The sequence below is a fragment of the Bos grunniens genome, chromosome 7, assembly GCF_055505025.1.
Source record: "Bos grunniens cultivar Pamir isolate PY7600 chromosome 7, Bosgru_T2T1.0, whole genome shotgun sequence".
NCBI classification, from domain to species: Eukaryota; Metazoa; Chordata; class Mammalia; order Artiodactyla; family Bovidae; genus Bos; species Bos grunniens.
Genome location: NC_141171.1, coordinates 109,333,847 through 109,344,227, shown reverse-complemented (window position 1 = coordinate 109,344,227; position 10,381 = coordinate 109,333,847).

Sequence of the window (10,381 nt, the reverse complement as noted above, 5' to 3'; positions counted from 1 at the left end):
TCCGCCCAGCAGGCAGCGGAGTGAGCACTCTCGGACCTGAGCGAGGACTCTGCCCGATTCTTAGGCCCCGCCCTGCCCCCTGAAGGGCTGTGCTCACTTCTCTGAGCCACTGTCTCCGAGTCTATCAAACAGACTTAAAAGAAGCGCCTCACTCCGCATGAAAAACGTCTCATTTTATGTGCCTTCCACAGATTCGTTATGTGTACATCATGGGAACGTATTTAACCAACCGATAGGATTGCTTTGATGATTAAATGAGAAGACGTACACGTGAAAAATATTAACATATAAATATTTACAGTCTCACCCACTCCGTTACCCATCAAAGACAGTGTACGAGTCAAGACAGCTTAGGTTTGGGGTGATTAAAAAAAAAAAAAAACAACCCTCCAACTCTCACGCAGCCCCTTCATGAAGATCTCTGCAGACAAGTTTCTGAGGAGCAGTCCCCCAGGTGTCAGCTTAGCGCATCAGCTCCTTTGATTTTATACCTTTCTGTCAACACTTGCTTCCACAACCCCCAGCAGGAGAACAGAAGGCCAGAGTGTCAGGTAACAGTGGAGGTGGGAAGATGGAGGTGGGGTTGGAGGGACATGTGTGCCACCCAAGAAATGCTAAAGATTGCCCTGAGTGACCGGAAGCTGAAGTAGGAAGGAAGGACACCCTGTAAAGCCTTCAGCAGGAACACAGCTCTGCTGACAGACTCATCTCAGGCTGGTGCCCTTTGGAACTGCGAGAGAGTAAATGCTGTTGTTGCAAGTCGCCCAGTTCGTGGTGACTGTGTTCCAGCAACTTTAAGAAACTCATAGATTTGAAAGCCAGTGTCTCTGGCAACCTCTCAGTCTTTCCCTCTTTCTGTCAAGATGGCTGTCCCACCTCCAAGCATCACGTCTATGTCCCAGAAAAACTAACAGAGAAAGAATGTTGCAAATGCCATTTGTCCCTTTGATTGAGAAAGTTTAGGCTCTCCACGAAGTGAACCTCTCTAGCAGGCTTTCCTTATTTCTTCCGTAGCTGGGTCCCTAAAAATGAGGTGTTCCTAGTTCAACCAAACCCAGAGAAAGTGAAGGATGCACTCCCTATGACTGGCTTAGCTCCAGCAGGTCTCGCTGCTTGGTAACAGCATAATGCTTCCCAAACAACATCTGTGTGCTATGAAGCAGGAAAGCAGAGGATAATGGATATTGAGTAGGAATAAAGTGTCATCCAAATCAGTGTTAGCTGTTCAGTTCAGTTCACTTCAGTCACTCAGTCGTGCCTGACTCTTTGCGACCCCATGAATCACAGCACACCAGGCCTCCTTGTCCATCACCAACTCCCGGAGTTCACTCAGACTCACGTCCATCGAGTCAGTGATGCCATCCAGCCATCTCATGCTCTGTCGTCCCCTTCTCCTCCTGCCCCCAATCCCTCCCAGCATCAGAGTCTTTTCCAATGAGTCAACTCTTCGCATGAGGTGGCCAAAGTACTGGAGTTTCAGCTTCAGCATCATTCCTTCCAAAGAAATCCCAGGACTGATCTCCTTTAGGATGGACTGGTTGGATCTCCTTGCAGTCCAAGAGACTCTCAAGAGTCTTCTCCAACACCACAGTTCAAAAGCATCAGTTCTTCGGCTGTTACACTATCTCAAAATGGTGGCTCTTAAGTAAGATATTAGAAGAGTTTGGGGTTCAGGGCTTCCCAAGTAGCAAACCAGAGTTAGTGAGTGTGCCACACACGGGCTGTAGGCTGTCATCGCGCTCCCCGAGACCAGAGCTGATTACCTCTATCATCCAACAGTTCATCTCATTACCCTGGCGGTACGTTTAAGCATGACCACATTTTGTGTGTGGAGTTACGTAGGAAGGGTTGGGATCATTTCTAATTGCCAGAGGGTGGTGGCAGGAACTTCATCTAAACTCCGGGCAAAAGCAAAATGCCGTCCAGAGAACAAACGATGAAGAAAAGCAGAATGGAAGATTCAGGACACAGAAGGAGTAGAGCCGCCTGAGCCACCTCGCCTCCCGAGGTGTGTTCACACTCCTGACCCCAGTGAGTCCTGCCTCCGGCTATCCTAAGCCCTGCGCTTCCTCCTTCCACCTTGACCCTGGGCCCGACCTTGTGATTTGCTTTGGTCCTTGGGACATCGAAAACAAGATGCAAGCAGAGGCTGGTGAGGCTGTTGGGAACTGAGACTCATATTCTGGGAATATTGTCACCATCTTGTCAAGAAACTTTAGTGGGCAGCACGTAACTCAGCCGGGAGCCAGCACTGATCTTCAGATACGTGAGTGAGACCACTTCAGACCAGCAGACACAGGGAGCAGAACGACTCACCTGAACCAGCCCGGACTGAAGAATTGTGACCAAACATTTGGCTACTGTTTCAGGAGACAAGGTGCATATAAGAGACAGCATTAGAGAATGGACACAGCTCTCCGTGCCGATCTGCCATTTTCTCTTCCGTCTTGCCATCTTGGCCTGAGGTCTTCTTTCTCTTCCTTGAATAGGACAGGCTTATTTCTGTCTCAGGCCCTTTGACGGGGTGCTGGCTCCACCTGGGAAGCTTCGGTTGCTTCCTGCCTCACATGCTCATTGCCTTCAAGACTAGGATCAACCACAACCTCCTCGAGGAGGCCTCTGTTCACCACCACATCTAACAGACCAGTCCCATCCCTGTGCGTTCCGTCGCCATTTCTTTTTTCTACTTTTTCTTGAGATCTTTTTTTTGAAAATATAGGATGCACTTCTTGGATTATGAGGTTATTTTCCGTCTCCTCCATAAGAATGCAAACTCCAGGAGGACAGAAACCATGTCTACTTGTTAATAGCTCTATCAGCTGCAGCTAGAATAGTGTGGCATATGGTAGACACCTCAGGAATGTCTTTTGAATGAACTGAAAAATAAAATGAAATTTATAAAGTGTGGACTTGGGTAGGACTAGAGGGAAGCAGAGGGATCCCCAGGTGGCTCAGTGGTAAAGAACCCACCTACCAGTGTGCCAGGGCAGGAGACACGGGTTCCGTCCTTGGGTCTGGAAGATCCCCTGGAGGAGGAAATGGCAACCCGCTCCAGTACTCTTGCCTGGAAAATCCCATGGATGGAGGAGCCTGGTAGGGGTCTCCATGGGGTCGCAAAGAGTTAGACACAACTGAGTAACTCAGCACACCACAAGATGGAATAAGATGATATTCAGAGCAAGGACTCAAAGACTCCTTAATTAGAAATACACTCCTAATAATTTTCATATAAATGCAATTTTTTACCCTTTGATTTTTTACGTTGACATGTCAAACTTTAAACCCTTGTTTAGGGCAGAGCTCTTACAGTGTATGTATAATACTTTAATTCTAATTATATATTTAGTCACATTTCCTATAATTTATAAATAAAATTCTTAATAAAGGCTACCATTTTAAATGTACCATTTCTTCATGGGATTATATATATTCTTCCTAATGAAAGATCATATTACCATTATTTTACAACTTCTTGAACATAAAGTTTCCAAGCAATTATGAAATTATACTTTACTTGTTTTGAAAAGCTTCATAATTCTTCACACTCCTAACTTAGTCCTGTTCAACAAACATTTTTAATAATAATATATAATAAAACTCACTATTTTTATATATGAGTGACATACTTTAAAATCCTTACTCTCTTGGAATAACATAGAATCCACTATATGTATCAAACCATCTGTGGATTAAATCCTACGCAATCCACAATCTCATTCACAATTTTTGTATCTTTAATGTGAATAGTAGTCTGATAATTTTCTTATCTAGATCTCTAATCCCTAGCAGACTATAAGCAGAAAGCTGTACGGAAAGGGAATTTGAGGGTCTTCTGGAAAAGGCAAATCGGCACACACCCTGATCCGTCCTCAGCTCAGATCAGATCAGTTGCTCAGTCGTGTCCGACGCTTTGCAACCCCAGGAATCGCAGCACGCCAGGCCTCCCTGTCCATCACCAACTCCCGGAGTTCCCTCAGACTCACGTCCATCGAGTCAGTGATGCCATCCAGCCATCTCATCCTCTGTCATCCCCTTCTCCTCCTGCCCCCAATCCCTCCCAGCATCATGGTCTTTTCCAATGAGTCAACTCTTCGCATGAGGTGGCCAAAGTACTGGAGTTTCAGCTTTAACATCATTCCTTCCAAAGAAATCCCAAGGCTGATCTCCTTCAGAATGGACTGGTTGGATCTCCTTGCAGTCCAAGGGACTCAGGTCCTCTGAATTGCTTGTGTCCATGAACATAAAGTTATCCTTTGTACAAATGACCAGTCAGAGTCATCAAGAGTCACTCACATTTAACCAGGAGGCCTTCAGTTCACTGAGGCCTCTCCGTCCTCACACCCGTCTCTATCGCCCTGCTACCTCTAACAACCTATGACTTGACCGTTCCACCTGCCTCTCTCTGTGTGTCTTTCTCTCAATCACACACACACACACACACACACACAATTTTGGCGCTTCCTTTTGGCACTAGGACTTCAGATTAGAAGAAGCCCCATCTTTGGTTTTGGTCTTCCCTGGTGGCTCAGTGATAAAGAAACTGCCCTCAACGCAGGAAGCAGGTGTTTGATCTCTGGGTCGGGAAGATCCCCTGGAAAAGGGAATGGCTACCCACTCCCATATTCTGGCCTATAGAATCCCATAAACAGAGGAGCCCGGTGGACCACAGTCCATGGGGTCACAATGAATCGGAGGTGACTCGGCGACTAAGCAACAGCAATAACCTTTGTGGCTTGAGCGTCTTAGGACTCACAGCAGTCAGCACAGTTTTTTCCTTCCCTTTCCAGTGGGGGACAGCCAATTAATACAGAGAGAAGGGGTTGACGGGCAAATAGGGAGAAGGGAGACCATGAACACTTAAAAACAACAGAAAAGCGTGAAGAAAATGTGTGATACACACACACATATTTTGATTCTACCAAGTATATGTGCATATACATACATAGATCCATATGTACTACATAAATCAACCTGAGTTGTGCTTTATTTTACAGTTTTTTGTGTCTGTTCCTCACCACTGACCTTATGTTCATAGCTCACAGCCACCTGGGCCCACTCAGTGTAGGAACAAAGAAATCTGCATAGCGTTCATGTTGACCAGCGCTAATGGTGTGCATGTGTCTGCTGGAGGAAGCACGGTGACTTAACAAGACAGAGCAACTGCTGCAGATCCACTCAAGTTAGTCTCACCCTTACTGACTTGTTGGTCGAAGACAACACGCGCTGTATGGTTTGGTTCATATGAGGCCTCCTCTGAAGACAAGAGATGCTGTTGTCAAACATACCAGCCTGCTCTGCAAGGGCAGAGACTAATTTATACCTGGCATCCAGCATAACACACACATACTAGAAAACACACCAGGGAAAAGATCACGTGTCATGAGCTCAGCCCAGTTGCCGGTGCGTGAACCTGTTTGCAGATCGCGGCCTGTCATTCCACAAAAGTGAGATGATTCCAAGCATCAGCTTGAGCAGATGAGAGTTTTATGCCTTCACAGTATGATTTAAGGATGTGACAGAATTGTTACAAGATCCACGTCTAAGGACATGGACTCTTAAATTCAACGGGAAGAAAAGGGAGCAGTTTCAGAAAGAGATAAGCAGAAATGTTTGACATGTTATCAAGGTTGGAAGCAACATTTCTCTAGCAAAGTATAAGTCAAAGAAAAGAATGAAAGACGGTGATGAAATATGTAATCTCCTTTAGAAAGGATTCCAACATAGACAGTTATATTTGAAAAAAAAATTTTTTGATGTTCAGAAATTCAGTTATCCTAAGCTGAGTAAATTAAACATCACTGTGACTTGTCATAGATTTTTAAATGGACAAAGGACAAAATGAAGCACACTCTAGACCCTTTGCTATAAGATGACAGATTTTTCTAAAAACCAGCCCAGGTGGCTTCACACACTCACTCACTCACTCTCCCTATATGACCGCCTTCTCCCCGCCCTTCCCAATGCCCACTCTGCTCTCTTTTGTCTTCCTGTGTCCCTTTTATTCCCTTCTTTCGCCATCCCGCAAGCCTCTACACTTTGCAAGGTCACTTTTCTTCTTCTGAATTACACCTTCTTTTGTTGTTAAACAGTGGAAATAACTCTCATGTACTAAACACTTGCTAGTTGCTCAGAATTTTGCATTCAGTGGCCCATTTGATGTTCATTAACAACAGCTATGGAGAAGGCGATGGCACCCCACTCCAGTATTCTTGCCTGGAGAATCCCATGGATGGAGTAGCCTGGTGGGCTGCAGTCCATGGGGTCGCTAAGAGTCTGACATGACTGAGAGACTTCACTTTCACTTTTCACTTTCATGCATTGGAGAAGGAAATGGCAACCCACTCCAGTGTTCTTGCCTGGAGAATCCCAGGGATGGGGGAGCCTGGTGGGCTGCTGTCTATGGGGTCGCACAGAGATGGACACGACTGAAGCGACTTAGCAGCAGCAGCAGCAGCAGCAACAATAGCATAAGGTGGACACTTTATTACAGACAAGTCACATACGAGAACTATAAGGCTAGGAAGAATGCACTAATTCACTTAAAATAAAACAGCTACTAAATAGAAGAACCAAAAATTTGAACCTGACTATGAAATTTCCAATCTCCTGGTCCTCACCACGCTGTTTTAATGGCAAACCTCTTGCCATATTATGGCAATGATTTAAGTCAAACCAAGGCACAGTCATGACGCATATAAGTGCGAGACATCCCTCTAGACATCAGGGTCCAAAGCAGGGAAGCAAGAGCAATTCCCATGGTGCTGGAGAGGATTCTGTCAGGAGACAGAAACCATACCCGTTACTTTATCAGAGAGAGTGTCATGTAAAGAATGTATAGAATAGCATCTAGCTCTTAAAGAACCGAAAGATCATGATGAAATAAACGTTCAACTCTCACAAATGTAGTAGGACACATATTCGGCCCCAGGAACTGAAGGATCAGAGGAAAAAGTTTAGAACTTCTGAAACTTAGACTTTGAAGGTGGGGACCCACAGATTCACCCCTCAGACCTCTGAGGAGGAGTCAGCCAGTAGGGGCTGGGGTCTCACTCAGAAAGGCTTGGTGAAGCTGGGGGGCAGACGCCACAGAGGGAAGCCGGGCTGGCGGGAGCCAGGTCTCAGGGGACACAGCGTCCCTGGCCCTGGGAAACTGAAGGTGCAAAATCAAGTGCTCCTTCTAGAACGGCCTGCCACGAAGATGTGAGTGGTGCTCCTGGGGGACATGACAAGGACGTGAAGCCAGCAGGAGGCAGGTGCGCCTTCCTCCTCCGCCAGCTCCTTGCCTCCAGTTTCCCTCCTGGCAGAGCCAGCAGAGAGCTGCTGGGCACAGCAGGCACGCGACTGGCGAGTTTCAGCAAAAAGTAGACCTTGGAGGGAGACGTTTGAAGCGGAGACAGAGGCTCACTCATTCTATACCCTTGCAGCTACAGTCTAGCAGAACGACTTGTGCAAACTATTATGCAGGGGCCACAGGGGCTGGGACACACACAGATGAGGTGGCGTGAAGCTACAGTCTAGCAGAACGACTTGTGCAAACTATTATGCAGGGGCCACAGGGGCTGGGACACACACAGATGAGGTGGCGTGAAGCTACAGTCTAGCAGAACGACTTGTGCAAACTATTATGCAGGGGCGACAGGGGCTGGGGCACACACAGATGAGGCGGCATGAAGCTCAGCCCGTAAACCTGTGCACAGGCGATGGTCAGAAGGCATGTTTCAAATATATATATATTTCAAAGTACATATTTAATATGTATTTCCAAATATATTCTATAGTATATATTATAATATAATATATCCATTATGACATATTTAATTCAAAGTATGTATTTAATATATATTTCAAAATATGTATTTAATATATTTTAAAATATATTCTATAGTATATATTATAATATAATATATCCAATATGACATGTATTTAACTCAAAGTATGTATTTAATATGTATTTCCAAATATATTCTATAGTATATATTATAATATAAATATACTTTAATATATCCAATATGACATGTATTTAACTCAAAGTATGTATTTAATATGTATTTCCAAAGATATTCTATAGTATATATTATAATATAAATATACTTTAATATATCCAATATGACATATATTTAATTCAAAGTACGTATTTAATATGTATTTCCAAATATATTCTATAGTATATAATATAAATATACTTTAATATATACAATATGACATATATTTAATTCAAAGTATGTATTTAATATGTATTTCCAAATATATTCTATCATATATATTATAATATAAATATAATTTAATATATCCAATATGACATATATTTAATTCAAAGTACGCATTTAATAAATATTTCAAAATATGTATTTAATATTTTTAAAATATATTCTATAGTATATATTATAATATAATATAATATATCCAATATAACATATATTTAACGCAAAGTGTGTTTTTAACCCGCTCTGAGCCCTGCCGCAGGCAGGCCTCTCCCCTCCCCTTGGGTTTTGCTGTGGGCGGTGTGGCACGTTTGCACTGGTTTCTCCTGAGAAGCCCATGTTCTCCTTCTTCCCTCTGAGATACAACCATCATTCCTTCAAAGAACTTACAGCATTGCAAAAGGGGCAGAAACAGCCTCTGACTTCTGCTCTGGGGTCTTCAAAGACATCCTAAAGTGGGAAAATCCTAAGAGGCTGTCTATCTGATGGGAAACAACTTTGGAAAAATCAAACAAGATTATTTAGCATACTGTCCTGTTACACACATACAATGCCTACGGGTCTAGAACAACAACAATATTCGAAGAGACAAAACTGGAAACTGGCAGATGTGCCTGCTTTAAAGCATGCGAGCTACTTTTTCCTACTGAGTTGTCCTGAGTATATCAGCCTTGAGGGACAGGGGCCGAATCTAGAATGTTCCTCCTGCTGTGCTATGTAAAAAGAGCATGTGATCAAACGCTGTTCAGGATCTAAGTTCCATTAATATGATTTACCTGCCCAACTGTGAATTTTCTGAAAAGGGAATAACAGTTTGGTTGTAATCCTCGTTACTATTTTCAACATGTGTACAGCGCTAGTTTCCCTGGGGGAACGTTCCTTTATGACAGTATTACCGGTGTCCACGAAACATTTCCAATTCCCTGCTGTTTTCCTCAAAGCAGAACAGAGGTGGCCTGAAACTCAACTTAATTTCCAGTGCTAATTTCCAGGACCTTGGAGATAACGAACATGTTATTTGATTTATAAATTAAATGTAACCTGCCAACGTGACTCACGCTCTGGAGATGCTAGTTGCATTCCAGAGCATGCCAGAGTTAGAGTGTTGCCTCAAGAGCCTCCCCTTAGGAGGGGCCTTGTGAGAGCAGGCTGCTGATCTGCAAACCAGCGCCAGGGACGCCTGTTACGGGCAGGTGTGAGGGCTTCAGCGCCCTGTGAACGCTGAGAAATCACTTTCCAGGAACTTCCCGCGGCTTCAGATGTCTGACACTACCGTCTCAAGTGTAGAACGAGAAGAGATGTTAAAGTGTCTGTTTCGGGTTTGCTTCCTGCCAGAGACGACTTATGTTGCACCCCAAAGATACCCAGGAGTAATAATATGAATAAGAAGGTACCACCCACAGCGCTGGGGATTGGGAGCCGACAGCACTGTCAGAAATAAAACCACAGTCCAGATGCCTCGGGCCCTTTTTTTTTAGCACGTTGCAAACAAGGGTGAGGGCAGAGTCCTAAGAGGTGGTACTTTGCTACACAATTTTCAAATGTTAAAACTTCTCCCCTTGGAGTCGTGACGAGCTCCAAAACAGAAAGGAGCGTACGTGATCCGCCTCCGCCCATTTCCTCTCTCACACTCACGACATCAAGAGACGCTTCCCCAAAATGGGTTCTCATGAAACAATAAACCCATGAAAATGATTTTCTTTGGTTTATCCTGACATAACAAGACACATAACCATTCAAAACAGCAGCCCACTGCTTCAGTGTGTACATGCAGTTCAAAAGGAAGTGGATGACGCTCTAAGACTTCTCAGACAATTACGCTCAAGGACTCTGCAACAGTTAGTCCCCTTGATCACAAGCAAGTGCGTGCTGATAGCCAGCCCCGAGGCCTCTCTCACATCCTTTCTTTCTTCCAATAGAAGAACAGCGCTCCTTGTAATAAGGCTTCCTCTTCCTACTGCCCCTCAGTGGCACCAGGAAAAATAGTAAATTAAAGTCTGTGCCCATGAATCACTACGATTCTTCAGCCTTGCCGAGGCACAGTGATTTATGCGACGGGAGCAATCGCCTTCTGCAGCCTGTCTCACCCTGTGCACTCTCCGCTCAGTAAGACGTGTCTGTCTCTCATCCTCCACGTTAGCTGGCCGCTAAAGGTCACAAAAGCTAAACCCACACATAAT